We start from the raw sequence: 19,583 nt of genomic DNA on the forward strand, positions 1-19,583 counted from the left end.
GGAGACGGACATGCAGCGCATCTCTCCAGACAGCAGCATTACAATTTCTCTTGCGGAGACGCTGAATAGTTCTCGAATGTATAGAAGAGCAGGATCTGCTGCATTTTTCAAAACATTAGGACAGCACAAAAAAGGTACTTGTTAAAGGATTTGATCTTTCTCATAAATGTCTACAGTCACACACACCTAGACTCAGCTGGCTTCTCTCAATAGAACTGAACATTGAAAATTTTGAGGAGAACAGAAGTCTAGTTGGCACATGACTGCAAGTATGCAAATCGAATACATGCAGTCACATCCTGCCCGGCATGAGTAATACTAGGGAATCATGACAGTGTGCAGATTTGGCAGTCTGCAATCACACAGTGACCTTCAAGGGGTTTTCCATGTTTATTTTTTTATTGCATTCGCTTACTCTATCTAACGAATAACAAAATGAGCTTTACTTACCCCCTGCTGGTCCAATAAATATCTGCATTTTTAGTTGTAGTCATTTGAAAACTGGGCTGATCATCATTCTGACCGTGTTTTCAGCATTATTGCTGTGCCTAGGTCACAACATGTGAACGTAGCCTTAGGATAACAAAAAATATTACATATTAGTTGTTTAATTGTGTGACTATTTAATTGATACGAAGCTGTCATTGCATTAGTAACCAGCTTTATGATGTTGTACCTCTATTTCTGTTTATAGCTTGATTTTGACATATTAAATTACTTTTGCTGGATTTTACAGCATACTTACAAAATATTACAAAGAAAAATCTTTTTTGTAACAAGATATTCAAGATAAATTATTTCAATGGCTTACAGAGGCGCCCTTACTCCCTCTACTGGCAAATAAAAAAAATAAATTAAAAAAAAAAAAAAAAAAACAATCAGGTTCCTCGCATCATGTTCTCATACACTTTATGCAGTCAATAGCCTCTGTGTCTGTACTGCTACATACTTAGGCTGTTAACTGGTTCATGCAGCTTTACATGAACACCCGAGCCTTACACTATGGCTGGTCCAAATAACTAAAGCAATTGTTACCATCCACCTCTCGTGTCTCCCCTTTTCCTCATAGTTTGTAAGCTTGCGAGCAGGGCCCTCATTCCTCCTGGTATCTGTTTTGAACTGTGATTTCTGTTATGCTGTAATGTCTATCGTCTGTACAAGTCCCCTCTATAAGTTGTAAAGCGCTGCGGAATATGTTGGCGCTATATAAATAAAATTATTATTATTATTAACTTGCTTAACAAACGTCTGTCTCTAAATTTCAGAGATATTATTTCATTCATGCATTGAATGAGTACTCAACATGCAGCCCTAGCCATATACAGTACCATATCAGCCATCTAGGTGACAGACCACACATAGATCAGATCACAACTTAAAGGGAACCTGTCACCCCCCCCAGGTGTTTGTAACTAAAAGAGCCACCTTGTGCAGCACTAATGCTGCATTCTGACAAGGTGGCTTTTTTAGTTCTTGGTGCTGTAACTGCAGAAATAATCGATTTTGCAATTTGTCCAAAATACCTTGAAATAGTCCTGGGGGCAGGTCTTTCCCCCCCTAATGCAGACGCAGCACCGCCGTCACTCATACCCTCTTGGCGCCGCCTCCTCAGCGTTGTTTTGAACTGTCCTGGCGCCTGCGCTGTTATGTTATGCCTTGGGCATGCGCAGTTAGCGCTGCCCGTCTTCTGACATCATTTGATGTCTAGCTGACTGCGCCTGTGCGGCCGCGCTACATCCGCCTTCTTCAGACTGTGCGGTGTCAGCTGATCCCTAATCGCCGTGGCATCGCATGGAACCTTCCCAAATGTGATGCCACTGCGATTAGGGATCAGCTGACGCCGCAGAATTATGCCAGAATTATGTTTTTTTTTGGTCACCGCTACATTGCAATAAAATGCAATAGCGGGAAATCAAAACAATGTATGTGGAGCGCTCCATGGGGCCCGTGGGATACTCGGGCCTGGTCGTACAGTTCATGGTAGCAGTGACCTGATCCATGCCCCTGGGCTTCCAATTAAAGGTGAAATAAAGGGGAAATAAAGTTTATGGGAGATTGTTCGTGACACCACCTGTGGTACTCGGCAATAAAGGTGTTAGCCGACGCTGCTTAAGAGTCCGCTGGGGCTGATGGTGATTCAGCACAGTTGGTACAGCTCTCCACAGGCAGAGCTAATCCCCAGGGCAACTGTATGTGTTAGGCTACGTTCACACTAGCGTTGTGCGCCGCTGCGTCGGCGACGCAACGCACAACGCACGCAAAAACGTGGCAAAACGCACGCAAAAACGCTGCGTTTTGCGACGCATGCGTCGGTTTTTGCCGAAAATCGGACGCAAGAAAAATGCAACTTGTTGCGTTTTCTTGGTCCGACGCTTGCGGCAAAAAAGACGCATGTGTGGCACAACGCAACAAAAAAAAACGCATGCGTCCCCCATGTTAAGTATAGGGGGCGCATGACGCATGCGTCGCCGCTGCGTCGCCGACGCAAATCCGACGCACATTAGCTTAACGCTAATGTGAACGTAGCCTTAGTGATGAGATGACGGTGGTTGTAGTAGGCTGGGCAGGTGTTGTAGAAAGGACACAGCAAGGTGCAGTTTCCAATGCTTTACTCACACTTCTCCAGTCCACAAACGAAAGCCTGATGCTGTGTTCTTCAGGTTAGTGGTCCAACAAACTCCCAGGTGTTACACCCGGTCCCGTACCTTTGCGGGATCCCCGGCGGGACTCCTGCTCTGTGCCGGCCCCCGCAGTCCTGCTACAGCCCCTAAAGCTAGGAAAAGAGGGCACCATCAGACACCATAATTCATGTGTTCAAACTGCAGCATGTCAAAAATATACTAATACAAAGGGGAGAGCAAAGAGACATGCATGACAGCAGGGATCAACATGCAAAAATCACAAATTTTATTAATGTCCGTTTACCACACAAAGTTTAAAAACATTTAAACACACAAAAATACAAACATTGCGCCCATAGGGAGTACTGTTAGAATCTGTTTAAGTTTGTGACTATCCAACATTTTCTTGTGGAGTTCTGGCTGACTGTCTTTTTCCTCTGGTGCTGGGTTTGTCTTGGGTCAGGTGTTTGTATCACTCTTTATTAACCCCTTCACCCCGAAGCCTGTTTTCAACTTCCTGACCAGGCTATTTTTTTCGATCCCGACCACTGTCACTTTATGAGGTCATAACTCTGAAACGCTTCAACGGATCCTGGTGATTCTGAGAATGTTTTCTCGTGACAAATTGTACTTTATGATAGTGGTAAAAATTCTTTGATTTGACTTGCGTTTATTTGTGAAAAAAATGGAAATTTGGCGAAAATTTTGCAATTTTTAAACTTTTAGTTTTTATGCCCTTAAATTAGAGAGTCATATCATTCAAAATAATTAATAAATAACATTACTCACATGTCTGCTTTACATTAGCACAATTTTGGAAACATAGTTTTTTTTGTTAGGAAGCTATAAGGGTAAAAAATTGACCAGCGATTTTCTCATTTTTACAACAAAATTTGCAAAACCATTTTTTTTAGGGACCACCTCACATTTGAAGTGACTTTGAGGGGTCTATGACAGAAAATGCCCAAAAGTGACACCATTCTAAAAACTGCACCCCTCAAGGTACTCAAAAACACCTTCAAAAAGTTTATTAACCCTTCAGGTGCTTCACAGGAATTTTTGGAATGTTTAAAAAAAATTGAACATTTAACCTTTTTTCACAAATTTTTTATTTCAGATCCAATTTGTTTTATTTTACCACGGGTAACAGGAGAAATTGGACCACAAAAGTAATTGTACAATTTGTCCTGAGTACGCAGATACCCCATATGTTGGGGTAAACCACTGTTTGGGCACATGGCAGAGCTCGGAAGGGAAGGAGCACCATTTGACTTTTCAATCCAAAATTTGCTGGAATTGAGAACGGACACCATGTCGCGTTTGGAGAGCCCCTGATGTGCCTAAACAGTGGAAACCCCCCACAAGTGACACCATTTTGGAAAGTAGACCCCTTAGGGAACTAATCTAGATGTGTGGTGAGCACTTTGAACCCCCAAGTACTTCACAGAAGGTTATAATGTAGAGCCGTTAAAAAAAAAAAATGATTTTTTTTCACAAAAATGATCTTTTCGCCCCAAATTTTTTATTTTCCAAGGGTAACAGGACAAATTGGACCCCAAAAGTTGTTCAATTTGTCCTGAGTACGTTGATACCCCATATATGAGGGTAAACCACTGTTTGGGCGCATGGCAGAGCTCGGAAGGGAAGGAGCGCCGTTTGACTTTTCAATGCTAAATTGGCTGGAATTGAGATCGGAACCCATGTCGCGTTTGTAGAGCGCCTGATGTGCCTAAGCAGTGGAAACCCCCCACAAGTGACCCCATTTTGGAAAGAAGACCCCCCTAAGGAACTTATCTAGATGTGTGGTGAGCACTTTTAACCCCCAATTGTTTCACTAAAGTTTAGAATGTAGAGCCGTGAAAATTAAAAAATCATTTTTTTTTTCCACAAAATTATCTTTTAGCCCGCAATTTTTTTTCCCAAGGGTGACAGGAGAAATTGGACCGCTAAAGTTGTTGTCCAATTTCCCCTGAGTACGCTGATAGCCCATATGTGGGGGGGAACCACTGTTTAGGCGCACGGCAGAGCTCGGAAAGGAAGGAGCGCCGTTTGGAATGCTGACTTGGATTGGTCTGCAGGCGTCACGTTGCATTTGCAGTGCCCCCGATGTACCTAAACAGTAGAAACCCCCCACAAGTGACCGCATATTGGAAACTAGATCCCCCAAGGAACTTATCTAGATGTGTTGTGAGAACTTTGAACCCCCAAGTGTTTCACTACAGTTTACAACGCAGAGCCGTGAAAATAAAAAATCTTTTTTTTTTTTCCACAAAAATTATTTTTTAGCCCCCAGTTTTGTATTTTCCCAAGGGTAACAGAAGAAATTGGACCCCAAAAGTTGTTGTCCAATTTGTCCTGAGTACGCTGATACTCCATATGTGGGGGTAAACCCCTGTTTGGGCACACGGGAGAGCTCAGAAGGGAAGGAGAACTGTTTTACTTTTTCAACGCAGAATTGGCTGGAATTGAGATCGGACGCCATGTCGCGTTTGGAGAGCCCCTGATGTGCCTAAACAGTGGAAACTCCCCAATTCTAACTGAAACCCTAACCCAAACACACCCCTATCCCTAATCCCAACCATAACCCTAACCACGCCCCTAACCGTAATCCCAACCCTTATCCCAACCGTAAATTTAATCCAAACCCTAACTTTAGCTCCAACCCTAAGGGCTTGTTCACACTATCCTTTTTTTGCTGCGGATTTTTCAGGTCCTGATTTGGAAAACCCGCAGTGCAAATCCGCGGTGGATTTCCCTGCGGTTTTTTGTGCGGTTTCTCCTGCGGATTCCACTGCGGGTTTCCAACTGCACTTTCCTATTGGTGCAGGTGGAAAACCGTTGCGGAATCCGCACAAAGAATTGACATGCTACTTCTTTTTTTCCACAGAAAATCAGCGCGGATTTTCAAGCGGAAAAAAGGAAAGTGGGCACAGCGGATTTGGTTTTCCATAGGGTAACACTGTACTGTACCCTGCATGGAAAACGTCTGCGGATCCGCAGCTGCAAATCCGCTGCGGATCCGCAGCAAAAACCGCAGCGTATGAACATAGCCTTACCCTAACTTTAGCCCCAACCCTAATGGGAAAATGGAAATAAATACATTTTTTAAAATTGTATTATTTTTCCCTAACTAAGGGGGTGATGAAGGGGGGTTTGATTTACTTTAGCAATTTTTTGGCGAATTTTTATGATCGGCAGCCGTCACACACTAAAAGACGCTTTTTGATCGCATGTTATTCCACTTTTTGTTCGCCGGTATGATAATAAAGTGTTTATTTTTTTTTTGTGGTGTTCACTGAAAGGGAACCTGTCACCCCCCCCCCAGTCGTTTCAAACTAAAAGAGCCACCTTGTGCAGCAGTAATGCTGCATTCTGACAAGGTGGCTCTTTTAGTTCTGGGTGCTGTAACTAGAGAAATAATCAGTTTTTTAATTTGTCCGAAATACCTGGTCTTCATTCAAGTAGGCCGCCGTTTCCCCCCTGCTTCAGACAGCACACGGCTGTCACTCACATCTTCTTGGCGCCGGGCGCCGCCTCCTCCTCACCGCTGTTTTCAAAATAGCCGGTGCCTGCGCTCTTTTCCCCTGCCTGGTGCAGGCGCAGTGAGCGCTGCCCGTCTTTCCTCATATGCAGCCCAGCTGACTGCGCCTGCGCGGCCGCCCTGCCTGTGAATCCCAGCCCCACAATGTGAATAAATCATAAGTCACTGCGGGGCTGGGAATCACAAGCATGGCGGCCGCGCAGGCGCAGTCAGCTGGACTGCATATTACTGCTGCACAAGGTGGCTCTTTTAGTTTGAAACGACTGGGGGCGTGACAGGTTCCCTTGAAGGGGTTAATTAGTGGGATAGTTTTATAGAGCGGGTCGTTACGGACGTGGCGATACCAAATATGTGTACTTTTATTGTGATTTATTTTATTTGCAAAAATAAAATGAATTTATTGGGAAATATTTTTTTTTCTTCTTTATTTGGGGATTTTTTTTTTTTTTACTTTCCAACATTGTCCCAGGGTGGGAAATCACTATATTAGATCAGATCGCTGATCTGACACTGTGCATAGCACTGTGTCAGATCAGCGATCTGACAAGCAGTGTAGGAGGCTAGCCACCTCACTTCATGACCCGGAAGGAATACCGCGGCCATCTTGGATCCGGGGACTCCTTCCGGATCACCGAAACAACGCGATCGCATCGCGTTGTTCCGGTGGGGGAGCGCAGGGAGCCCCCGTCCCTGCGCGATGCCCCTCTATGTCGCTGTCACTATTGACAGCGGCATCAGAAGGGTTAAATGCCCACGTTCGGTGCTTGCCGATCGGCTAGCCGATCGGCTGCTGGGTGTCAGCTGTCATATACAGCTGACACCTGCACGCGATCGCCGAGGCGCTCAGCGTGAGGCCGCGCGATCGTGCCGCCGTACTAGTACTGCGGTTTGCTGGAACTCAGATCCCGCAGAGCAGTACTAGTACGGCACGTCAGGAAAGGGTTAACCTGCACCTGCCTCCCAGTCCTTGCTGGACAACAGTATTAGGCCGGCCTCACATTAAGAGTATGTAAATACGGTCCGTTTTTTACGGCCGTAATACGCAGAAAAGTCCCCAAAATAGTGATCCGTATGTCATCCGTAGGTAGGGTGTGTCAGTGTATTTTGCGCATGGCATCCTCCGTATGTAATCCGTATGGCATCCGTACTGCGATATTTTCTCACAGGCTTGCAAAACCGACAGCTAATGGATTTATGTGCTCAAATGTTCGTTAAAACATATATACAGTATAAATAAATATATATATATATATATATATATATATATATATATATATATATATGTCATTGAGACACACATATATATATATTCTGTATTTATATTTAATTCAGCGCGAGATATGTGAAAAGCCGGTAATTCAATTGCCGGCTTTTCATTTCTCCTTCCCAAACCCGACAGGATATGAGACATGGTTTACATACAGTAAACCATCTCACATCCCCTTTTTTTTTTTCTGCATATTCCACACTACTAATGTTAGTAGTGTGTATGTGCAAAATTTGGGCGCTGTAGCTGCTAAAATAAAGGGTTAAATGGCGGAAAAAATTGGCGTGGGCTCCCGCGCAATTTTCTCCGCCAGAGTGGTAAAGCCAGTGACTGAGGACAGATATTAATAGCCTAGAGAGGGTCCATGGTTATTGCCCCCCCCCTGGCTACAAACATCTGCCCCCAGCCACCCCAAAAAAAGGCACATCTGGAAGATGCGCCTATTCTGGCACTTGGCCACTCTCTTCCCACTCCCTGTAGCGGTGGGATATGGGGTAATGAAGGGTTAATGTCACCTTGCTATTGTAAGTTGACATTAAGCCAGATTAATAATGGAGAGGCGTCAATTATGACACCTATCCATTATTAATCCAATTGTATGAAAGGGTTAAAAAAAACACACACACATTATTACAAAGTACTTTAATGAAATAAACACACAGGTTGTTTTAATATTTTATTGCTCTCTCAATCCACCTGAAGACCCTCGCTCTGAAAAATAATAAACCAACAATATACATACCTTCAGATGATCTGTCACGTCCCATGAAGTAAATCCATCTGAAGGGGTTAAATCATTTTACAGCCAGGAGCTGTGCTAATGCTCTCGCTCGTGCCTGTAAACCCCCGGGTACTGAAAGGAAAGCAGGATGATCTATACTTACCTTGAGTTGCGGTGATGCGCCCTCTGCTGGATGTCCTCATGAACTGTAGCCTTGGAAAAGTTCCCACGCTCGAGTTCATATGAGGACATCCAGCAGAGGGCGCATCACCGCAACTCAAGGTAAGTACAGATCATCCTGCTTTCCTTTCAGTACCAGGGGGTTTACAGGCACGAGCACTGCATTAGCACAGCTCCTGGCTGTAAAATGATTTAACCCCTTCAGATGGATTTACTTCATGGGACGTGACAGATCATCTGAAGGTATGTATATTGTTGGTTTATTATTTTTCAGAGCGAGGGTCTTCAGGTGGATTGAGAGAGCAATAAAATATTAAAACAACCTGTGTGTTTATTTCATTAAAATACTTTTTAATAATGTGTGTGTGTTTTTTTAACCCTTTCATACAATTGGATTAATAATGGATAGGTGTCATAATTGACGCCTCTCCATTATTAATCTGGCTTAATGTCATCTTACAATAGCAAGGTGACATTAACCCTTCATTACCCCATATCCCACCACTACACGGGAGTGGGAAGAGAGTGGCCAAGTGCCAGAATAGGCGCATCTTCCAGATGTGCCTTTTCTGGGGTGGCTGGGGGCAGATGTTTGTAGCCAGGGGGGGCCAATAACCATGGACCCTCTCCTGGCTATTAATATCTGCCCTCAGTCACTGGCTTTACCACTCTGGCGGAGAAAATTGCGCAGGAGCCCACGCCAATTTTTTCCGCCATTTAACCCTTTATTTTAGCAGCTACAGCGCCCAAATTTTGCACATACACACTACTAACATTAGTAGTGTGGAATATGCAAAAAAAAAAAGGGATATGAGATGGTTTACTGTATGTAAACCATGTCTCATATCCTGTTGGGTTTGTGAAGGAGAAATGAAAAGCCGGCAATTGAATTACCGGCTTTTCACTAACACCGCTGCGTATTTCTCGCAAGTCACACTGCTGCTCCGTGTGGAATCCGTATTTTTCTCGCCCCCATAGACTTTCATTGGCGATTTTTTTACGCAATACGATGAAAAAACGCAGCATGCAGCGATTTTCTACGGCCGTACAAGACCGTATATTACAGATGCGTAATATACGGCAGATAGGAGCTGGGCCATAGAGAATCATTGGGCCTTGTGTAATGCGTATTTTATGGACGTAGTTTATGCGCTCATGCGTCCGTAAAACTCGCTAGTGTGAGGCCGGCCTTAATCTGCTTGAGCTCTAGCTTGGTGCTTTGCTTTGTGTTCTGTGTGTGTTATTTGTGCAGTGCTGGTAACTCGGGTTCTGCTAGCCTTTGTTTCTGTTTTCTATTGGTTTCTGCAGCCTTCTTTGTGTTTTCTATTAGGAGGTGACCCGTTTTTGTACCCAGTCCTTAGTTCTTTTAGGGAACCCCTTCCCCTTATCTATAGGTCTTCGCTTGAGATTAACCTAGGATCGTTGATGGGTCTATTCGCAACGAATCGGTTGCCCACTCCATCGTAGGGTTTCAGCCTAGTCATAGTGCAGGGTCAGTTTTCCACCTTCTACCTTAGTCCTGTGCTGCAGATCCGTAACAGGTACGAGCACAGTCGGCTAGATGACACCTCATAAAACTCACATCATAATTTTCTGGGTCACTGTAGTATATCATACAAAATAAAATGCAACTCAATCTGGCAATATACATCAGAACCCATGATCATTAGATATTGTGAACATTGCCTTTAACCCCTTTACCCCCAAGGGTGGTTTGCACGTTAATGACCGGGCCAATTTTTACAATTCTGACCACTGTCCCTTTATGAGGTTATAAGTCTGGAACGCTTCAACGGATCTTGGCGATTCTGACACTGTTTTCTCGTGACATATTGTACTTCATGATAGTGGTAAAATTTCTTCGATATAACTTGCGTTTATTTGTGAAAAAAAGGAAATTTGGCTAAAATTTTGAAAATTTCGCAATTTTCCAACTTTGAATTTTTATGCCCTTAAATCACACAGATATGTCACACAAAATACTTAATAGGTAACATTTCCCACATGTCTACTTTACATCAGCACAATTTAGGAACCAAAATTTTCTTTGTTAGGGAGTTATAAGGGTTAAAAGTTGACAAGCAATTTCTCATTTTTGCAACACCATTTTTTTTTAGGGACCACATCTCATTTGAAGTCATTTTGAGGGGTCTATATGATAGAAAATACCCAAGTGTGACACCATTCTAAAAACTGCACCCCTCAAGGTGCTCAAAACCACACTCAAGAAATTTATTAACCGTTCAGGTGTTTCACAGGAATTTTTGGAATGTTTAAATAAAAATTAACATTTACATTTTTTTTACACAAAATTTATTTCAGCTCCAATTTGTTTTACCAAGGGTAACAGGAGAAAATGGACCCCAAAAGTAGTTGTACAATTTGTGCTGAGTACGCTGATACCCCATATGTGGGGGTAAACCACTGTATGGGCGCACCGTAGAGCTCGGAAGGGAAGGAGCGCCATTTGACTTTTCAATGCAAAATTGACTGGAATTGAGATGGAACGCCATGTTGCATTTGGAGAGCCCCTGATGTGCCTAAACATTGAAAACCCCCACAAGTGACACCATTTTGGAAAGTAGACCCCCTAAGGAACTTATCTAGATGTGTGGTGAGCACTTTGACCCTCCAACTGCTTCACAGAAGTTTATAATGCAGAGCCGTAAAAATAAAAAATCATATTTTTTCACAAAAATTATCCTTTCGCCCCCAATTTTTTATTTTCCCAAGTGTAAGAGAAGAAATTGGACCCCGAAAGTTGTTGTGCAATTTGTCCTGAGTACGCCGATACCCCATATGTGGGGGTAAACCACTGTTTGGGCACATAGTAGAGCTCGGAAGGGAAGGAGCGCCATTTTACTTTTCAATGCAAAATTGACTGGAATTAAGATGGGACGCCATGTTGCGTTTGGAGAGCCCCTGATGTGCCTAAACATTAAACCCCCCCACAAGTGACACCATTTTGGAAAGTAGACCCCCTAAGGAACTTATCTAGATGTGTTTTGAGAGCTTTGATCCCCCAAGTGTTTCACTACAGTTTATAACGCAGAGCCGTGAAAATAAAAAATATTTTTTTTCCACAAAAATTATTTTTTTAGCCCCCAGTTTTGTATTTTCCCAAGGGTAACAGGAGAAATTGGACCCCAAAAGTTGTTGTGCAATTTGTCCTGAGTATGCTGATACCCCATATGTTGGAGGGAACCACTGTTTGGGCGCATGGCAGAGCTCGGAAGGGAAGGATCGCCATTTGGAATGCAGACTTAGATGGATTGGTCTGCAGGCATCACGTTGCATTTGCAGAGCCTCTGATGTACCCAAACAGTAGAAACACCCAAAAGTGACCCCATATTGGAAACTAGACCTCCCATGGAAGTTATCTAGATGTGTTGTGAGAACTTTGAACCCCCAAGTGTTTCACTACAGTTTACAACGCAGAGCCGTGAAAATAAAAAATCTTTTTTTTCCCACAAAAATGATTTTTAGCCCCCCAAATTTATATTTTCCCAAGGGTAACAAGAGAACTTGGACCCCAAAAGTTGTTGTCCAATTTGTCCCGAGTACGCTGATGCCCCATATGTTGGGGTAAACCCCTGTTTGGGCGCACGGGAAAGCTCGGAAGGGAAGGAGCACTGTTTTACTTTTTCAATGCAGAATTGGCTGGAATTGAGATCGGACGCCATGTAGCGTTTGGAGAGCCCCTGATGTGCCTAAACAGTGGAAACTCCCCAATTCTAACTGAAACCCTAATCCAAACACACCCCTAACCCTAATCCCAACGGTAACCCTAACCACACCCCTAACCCTGACACACCCCTAACTCTAATCCCAACCCTAATCCCAACAGTAAATGTAATCCAAACCCTAACCCTAACTTTAGCCCCAACCCTAACCCTAACTTTAGCCCCAACCCTAACTTTAGCCCCAACCCTAACCCTAACTTTAGCCCCAACCCTAACCCTAGCCCTAACCCTATCCCTAACCCTAGCCCTAATGGGAAAATGGAAATAAATACATTTTTTTAATTTTATTATTTTTCCCTAACTAAGGGGGTGATGAAGGGGGGTTTGATTTACTTTTATGGCATTTTTTTATAGCGGATTTTTATGATTGGCAGCCGTCACACACTAAAAGACGCTTTTTATAGCAAAAAAGTTTTTGCGTCTCCACATTTTGAGACCTATAATTTTTCCATATTTTAGTCCACAGAGTAATGTGAGGTCTTGTTTTTTGCGAAACGAGTTGACGTTTTTATTGGTAACATTTTCGGACTTGTGACAGTTTTTGATCGCTTTTTATTCCGATTTTTGTGAGGCAGAATGACCAAAAACCAGCTATTCATGAATTTCTTTTGGGGGAGGCGCTTTTACCGTTCCACGTTTGGTAAAATTGATAAAGCACTTTTATTCTTCGAGTCAGTACGATTACAGCGATACCTCATTTATATCATTTTTTTATGCTTTGGCGCTTTTATACGATAAAAACTATTTTATAGAATAAATAATTATTTTGGCATCGCTTTATTCTGAGGACTATAACTTTTTAATTTTTTCTTTGACGACGCTGTATGGCAGCTCGTTTTTTGCGGGACAAGATGACGTTTTCAGCGGTACCATGGTTATTTATATCCATCTTTTTGATCGCGTGTTATTCCACTTTTTGTTCGGCGGTATGATAATAAAGCGTTGTTTTTTGCCTCGTTTTTTTTTTTTTCCCCTACGGTGTTCTCTGAAGGGGTTGACTAGTGATATAGTTTTATAGGTGCGGTCGTTACGGACGCGGCGATACTAAATATGTGTACTTTTATTGTTTGTTTTTCTTATTTAGATAAAGAAATGTATTTATGGGAATAACATTTTTTTTTCTTTATTTACGAATTTTTTATTTTTTTTATTTTTTTTTACACATGTGGAAATTTTTTTTTTTTACTTTTTTACTTTGTCCCGGGGGAAGACATCACAGATCAGTGATCTGACAGTTTGCACAGCACTCTGTCAGATCACCGATCTGCCTCACAGCACTGCAGGCTTACCAGCGCCTGCTCTGAGCAGGCACTTGGTAAGCGACCTCCCTCCCTGCAGGACCCGGATGCCGCGGCCATCTTGGATCCAGGCACCTGCAGCGAGGAGGAGGTAAGAGACCCTCGCAGAAACGCGATCACATCGCGTTGCTCCGGGGGTCTCAGGGAAGTACGCAGGGAGCCCCCTCCCTGCGCGATGCTTCCCTGTACCGCCGGCACACCGTGATCATGTTTGATCGAGGTGTGCCAGGGGTTAATGTGCCGGGGGCGGTCCGTGACCGCTCCTGGCACATAGTGCCGGATGTCAGCTGCGATAGTCAGCTGACACCCGGCCGCGAACGGCCGCGCTCCCCTCGTGAGCGCCGCCGATCGCGCTGGACGTACTATCCCGTCGGTGGTCATACGGGCCCACCCCACCTCGACGGGATAGTACGTCCAATGTCAGAAAGGGGTTAAATTATGCAAATATGCTAAAGGGGAGGTTATTCATACAGCATTAACTTAATACCAGATAACAAGAGATTGGTACCCAATATAAATAAATAAAAATACACATACACCAAGAAAATACTTAATAGAAACCAAAAAAATATATTAGAAAAGCAAATGTGATAGAGACCAATCAGTAGTGTACCGTATCCAGCAGTTGAACACAAAATTTAACAGGCAGAGTACTGCTACAGCCCCTGCTTCCTGGGACGCGGCCAGCAGGTCCTCAGGTAGAGTGTTTAGGTCGCGCGCGCTCTCCCGGGCTCTTAAAGACACAGCGAGCATTTTTCAAAAAGTACTTCTGACCAATGGTGTGTCAGTACTATTTCTAGCCCCTCCGCCATAGGCAGGGTGCCAGAGCAACAAGTATCCTCTGTTGCTAGCTTCCGGTTTCGGCTAGTGTGTGCTTTAGCTTCTGAAGTGTTCTGCCAGTGCTCTGCTTACACTGTTTGTCTCCGCAGACTATCAACTACCTGTTACCCAGCTATCTTGGACGACAGTTCTGTCTACGCCAGTTCCGTCACGTCCCGCAATTCAGCCATCCGTACCTCTGGATAATGCCAGTACCACCTATGTCAGCTCCATGACATCTGTTAACCCTGGTTGTCAGTCTGTCCTGCTGGGAAAGCTGCCACGTGTCTGGGGTCTAACTGGAGGTAGCACCCGTGCCCCCCGGCATTCCATTCCGACGCTGTACGAAGGGTCTTGCCAAGGGTGCCTGGGGCTCACGTAGTCACGCCCCCTTTGGAGCCCCCCGGTCCGTGGTCTCGAGGTTCCAACGACTGTGAACTTCACCACCTGTGCCTCAGCTTCTACTTGTTACACCAGGCAAATTGGGATGCACTTTTCCAGGACTCCTTTCGTATGCCTTTCTCTGGCCAACTCACTAAACTGGCTTTCCTCTTCTCCTGCCCAGTGCCTTACCCACAGTGTCCTAAGCCAGCAGCCAAGAACCTGGTCGTGCGACGTTCTCTGAGTTCCCTGGATTCTATACGGCTGCCTTTTCGGCGAAGTATGGGTGGATGTAGTTGTGCTTCTTGCAAAAGCCACAGCCTCAGGTTTCCTAGCTGAATTTGAAGCATTCCACTAAGTTGCGGCCGGTCCCCTAGCTGCGACCTAGTCCCTCCAGTCTGGATATGGGCCCCATGGATGGCTTCTGCACTTCCCGTGCCCCTAGGACCCTTTCTGGGAGCTTCCTTCAATCTCTCCCTCTCAATTCTCTCTTCAGGCTGTCAGGAGCTGCAGACCTGTACGTCTGCTCAGCTCCACTTCTCTCACAATCTCTTCTCAGACTCCCTCTGACAGGGAGCCTCTTTCTGCACATCTTACATTTTCATTCAGCTCCTCTCACAATCTGCCTAACTTTCCCTCCTAATTAGTTCCTCCACTAACTACTCACTCCACCAACACCCTATACCTAGTTACCCTCTCCAGACTATGATGAGGCCATCCTCTCTAAGGGTACACCCAGATGTCCTGACTGAACTGGTGTGTGTTGGATGTGTTAGAGTCCTGGGTAGTGCTCCCTCCTTACCTGAGAGTGGGATACCACACCTCTGGGTGAGGTGCAGTAACTCTGTGGCGACTGGACCCCAGGGGCGCCACGTATGTACACCAAAATTGTATCACTAAAAACGTCAACTTGGCGCGCAAAAAAAAGTCCTCATCCAACCCGAAAATCACGAAAAATGGAAACACTGTAGGTCCTGGAAAATGGTGACTTTATTTTGGTAACAAATTTTTAATTTTTTTTTCACCACTTAAAAAAAAGAACCTATACATGTTTGGTGTCTGTGAACTCGTAATGACCTGCAGAATCATAATGGCAGGTCCCTTTTCAGCATTTAGTGAAAAAAAACAAGTGCGGAATTGCACTTTTTTGCAATTTGACCGCACGGAGTTTTCCAGTACGCGACATGTTAAAACCAATGGTGTTGTTCAAAAGTACAACTTGTCCCACAAAAAAAAACAAGCCCTCACATGGCCATATTGACAAACATAAAAAAGTTATGGCTCAGGGAAATAGGGGAGCAAAAAACGAAAATGCAAAAAAGGAAAATGACCTGGGCATTAATGGGTTAACAAGATAACATCTTTCTACGACCGGGGTGTATTTCTATGCAGCTGAGTGCCGGGTATTGATGCGAGAGACTCCTGGGAGTTTCTCGCACTGCACTCGCAAGTGTGACCCCGGCCTAAAATTTATGTGCATCTTATAGGCCGCAGTCAGTATGATCAGCAACACTAGATATCCCTGTCAGCAGGATTGTGCTGAGTAACCTACAGAAACTGTCAGGTTGGTGAAATACTGATTAAAATGATACCTTGGTTGATGAAATTCATCCTGTGGCTGTTTAATAATTTTTTGTTTTCAGTTAACGAGATTCTAGTGCTCTGGGGGTCCTTATGTGGTGCTCTGCTTACATATGCATATGTATGGCTTATGACAGGTCACTGATCCCTCAATGTTACCTCAGTGACCTGCTCCCTATTTTACATACTGTATATCTTATTGTTTGGAAAAAAAATTACATTCATCATGCATGCGCCAGCGCCAGCACCTGCGCTGTAGTATTGCTGGATCTATAATATCCATATATCCATTTTATTTAATGACAAATTTGTTGAGAAAACAAAAATTCTTCCTCAAAATGGCGCCGGTCGCACCTGCACAGTAGAGTAATATAGAACACGATAGAAACTACTGCATAGGCACCGCCAGAGCCATTTTGCTAGAGGAAAAAAAATAGTCTCCAAAGATGGCGCCGGCCACACCTCTGCAATAGCGTCTATCGGTGTTCCGATAAATGCTACAGCGCAGGCTACACCCATAACCTCCAATATACAGTAGGAGCCTCCAATATACAGTATGAGCAGCCACATAGCCTCCAATATATAAACTCAAATATACAGTGTAAGCTCCCACATACACTCCTATATACAGTGTGAACCTGCAGACTCCTATATACAGAGCCCCACACAGCCTCGCTATATACAGCGCGAACCCTCACATAGCCTCGCTATACATAGCGCAAGCCCCCAAGTAACCGCTCTATGTTCAGCGCGAACCCCCACATAGCCTCCCTGTATACTGTGCGAGCCCCACATAACCTCCCTATATACTGTGCAAGACCTCACATATCCTCGCTATATACAGCGCAAGCCCCAATATAGCCCCCCTATATACTGTGAAAGCCCCCACTGTTATGATCCTTAGTGGTTGAGGATCACAAATTACTCCAGCTAAGTAACAAAACATAGGACAAGCTCTAGGGAGGTGGCAAACTGGACTGACCGCAAATCTGAACCTATCCAAACACACTAGAAGTAGCCGGTGAACGTGCCTAAAAATCCTAGACGTCTCTAGCCAGCCTGAGGAACTAACTACCCCTAGAGAGAAAGAAAGACCTCTCTTGCCTCCAGAGAAATAATCCCCAAAGATATAGAAGCCCCCAACAGATAATAACGGTGAGGTAAGAGGAAGGCACATACACAGGGGTGAAAGCAGATTCAGCAAAAGAGGCCCACTAATTCTAGATAGCAGAAAATAGCAAAGGGGTCTATGCGGTCAGTAAAAAACCCTTACAAAATATCCACACTGAGATTTCAATAACCCCCACACCAACTAACGGTGTGGGGGGAGAAAGTCAGTCCCCTAGAGCAACCAGCAAGTAAGAAATCACATTTTAGCAAGCTGGACAAAAAAACATGATGAACGCTGATAATCAGAAAATGAACAAACAAGGACTTAGCTTGTCTTGGAGAGACTGGGAGAAAGGTAGTCACAAGGAATCTGAAGAGCACTGAATACATTGATAGCAGGCAAGGAACTGAGTATCCAGGTGAGTTAAATAGGAAACCAACCAAGGACAACGAACCAGCTCATGAGGCCACCTGCAGAAAGACAACACCGCTTGTGACCACTAGAGGGAGCCCAAAAATAAAGTTCACAACAGTACCCCCCCTTGAGGAGGGGTCACCGAACCCTCATCAAGACCCCTAGGGCGATCAGGACGAGCCGCGTGGAAGGCGCGAACCAAATCGGCCGCATGAACATCAGAGGCGACAACCCAGGAATTATCCTCCTGACCATAGCCCTTCCACTTAACCAGATACTGAAGTCTCCGTCTAGAGATACGAGAATCCAAAATCTTCTCCACCACGTACTCCAATTCGCCCTCGACCAGCACCGGAGCAGGAGGCTCAACAGAAGGAACCACAGGTACCACATACCTCCGCAACAAAGACCTATGGAACACATTATGGATGGCAAACGATGCCGGGAGATCCAAACGAAAAGACACCGGGTTAAGGATTTCCAAGATCTTATAAGGACCGATGAAGCGAGGCTTAAACTTAGGAGGAGACCTTCATAGGAACATACCGAGAAGACAGCCACACCAAATCCCCAACACGAAGTCGGGGACCCACACCGCGGCGGCGGTTGGCAAAGCGCTGAGCCCTCTCCTGTGATAATTTCAGATTGTCCACCACATGGCTCCAAATCTGCTGCAACAAATCCACCACAGAATCCACCCCAGGACAGTCAGAAGACTCAACCTGACCCGAGGAAAAACGAGGATGGAAACCAGAATTGCAGAAAAAAGGCGAAACCAAGGTAGCAGAACTAGCCCGATTATTAAGGGCAAACTAGGCCAATGGCAAAAAAGTCACCCAATCATCCTGATCAGCAGAAACAAAACATCTCAAATAAGTCTCCAACGTCTGATTAGTTCGCTCGGTTTGGCCATTAGTCTGAGGATGGAAGGCCGACGAAAAAGACAAATCAATGCCCATCTTAGCACAAAAAGTTCGCCAAAACCTGGACACAAACTGGGATCCTCTATCAGACACAATATTTTCAGGAATACCGTGCAAGCGAACCACATTCTGAAAAAATAGAGGAACCAAATCGGAGGAGGAAGGCAGCTTAGGCAAGGGCACCAAATGGACCATCTTGGAAAAACGATCACACACCACCCAGATGACAGACATTTTCTGAGATACTGGAAGATCCGAAATAAAATCCATGGAAATGTGCGTCCAAGGCCTTTTCGGGACAGGCAAAGGCAAAAGCAAACCGCTGGCACGAGAACAGCAAGGCTTAGCCCGAGCACAAATCCCACAAGACTGCACAAAGGAACGCACATCCCGCGACAAGGAAGGCCACCAGAAGGACCTAGCCACCAAATCCCTGGTACCAAAAATCCCAGGATGACCCGCCAACACCGAAGAATGAACCTCGGAAATAACTCTGCTGCTCCATCTATCCGGGACAAACAGTCTCTCTGGTGGACAACGGTCAGGGCTATCCGCCTGAAATTTCTGCAGCACTCGTCGCAAATCTGGAGAAATGGCAGACAAAATCACTCCCTCTCTGAGAATACCAGCCGGCTCAGAAACTCCCGGAGAGTCAGGCACAAAGCTCCTAGAAAGTGCATCAGCTTTCACGTTCTTCGAACCAGGCAGGTATGAGACCACGAAGTTGAAACGGGAGAAAAACAACGACCAACGAGCCTGTCTAGGATTCAGGCGCTTGGCAGACTCGAGGTAAATCAGATTTTTGTGATCAGTCAGGACCACCACACGATGTTTAGCTCCTTCGAGCCAATGATGCCACTCCTCAAATGCCCACTTCATAGCCAACAACTCCCGATTACCAACATCATAATTTCGCTCGGCAGGCGAAAACTTTCTTGAAAAGAAAGCACACGGCTTCATCACAGAGCCCTCAGAGCTTCTCT

At 44.8% G+C, this 19,583-nt stretch overlaps 1 protein-coding gene across 11 annotated transcripts in view; it reads right to left on the reverse strand.

Annotated features, from left to right (window-relative positions):
• The window catches only part of LOC143765697 (uncharacterized), a 247,057-nt gene that overhangs the window by 201,943 nt on the left and 25,531 nt on the right, over nucleotides 1-19,583 (reverse strand). For 10 of the 11 annotated variants that reach the window (XM_077252623.1, XM_077252626.1, XM_077252624.1 and 7 more), the window contains exons 2-3: nucleotides 2,617-2,773; nucleotides 451-573 (exon numbers count right to left, since the gene is read on the reverse strand). The gene's annotated coding sequence lies outside the window, so the exon portion shown is untranslated. The remainder of the gene's footprint in view (nucleotides 1-450; nucleotides 574-2,616; nucleotides 2,774-19,583) is intronic. The other variant, XM_077252625.1, reaches the window with a different exon arrangement.

The sequence above is a fragment of the Ranitomeya variabilis genome, chromosome 4, assembly GCF_051348905.1.
Source record: "Ranitomeya variabilis isolate aRanVar5 chromosome 4, aRanVar5.hap1, whole genome shotgun sequence".
NCBI lineage: Eukaryota > Metazoa > Chordata > Amphibia > Anura > Dendrobatidae > Ranitomeya > Ranitomeya variabilis.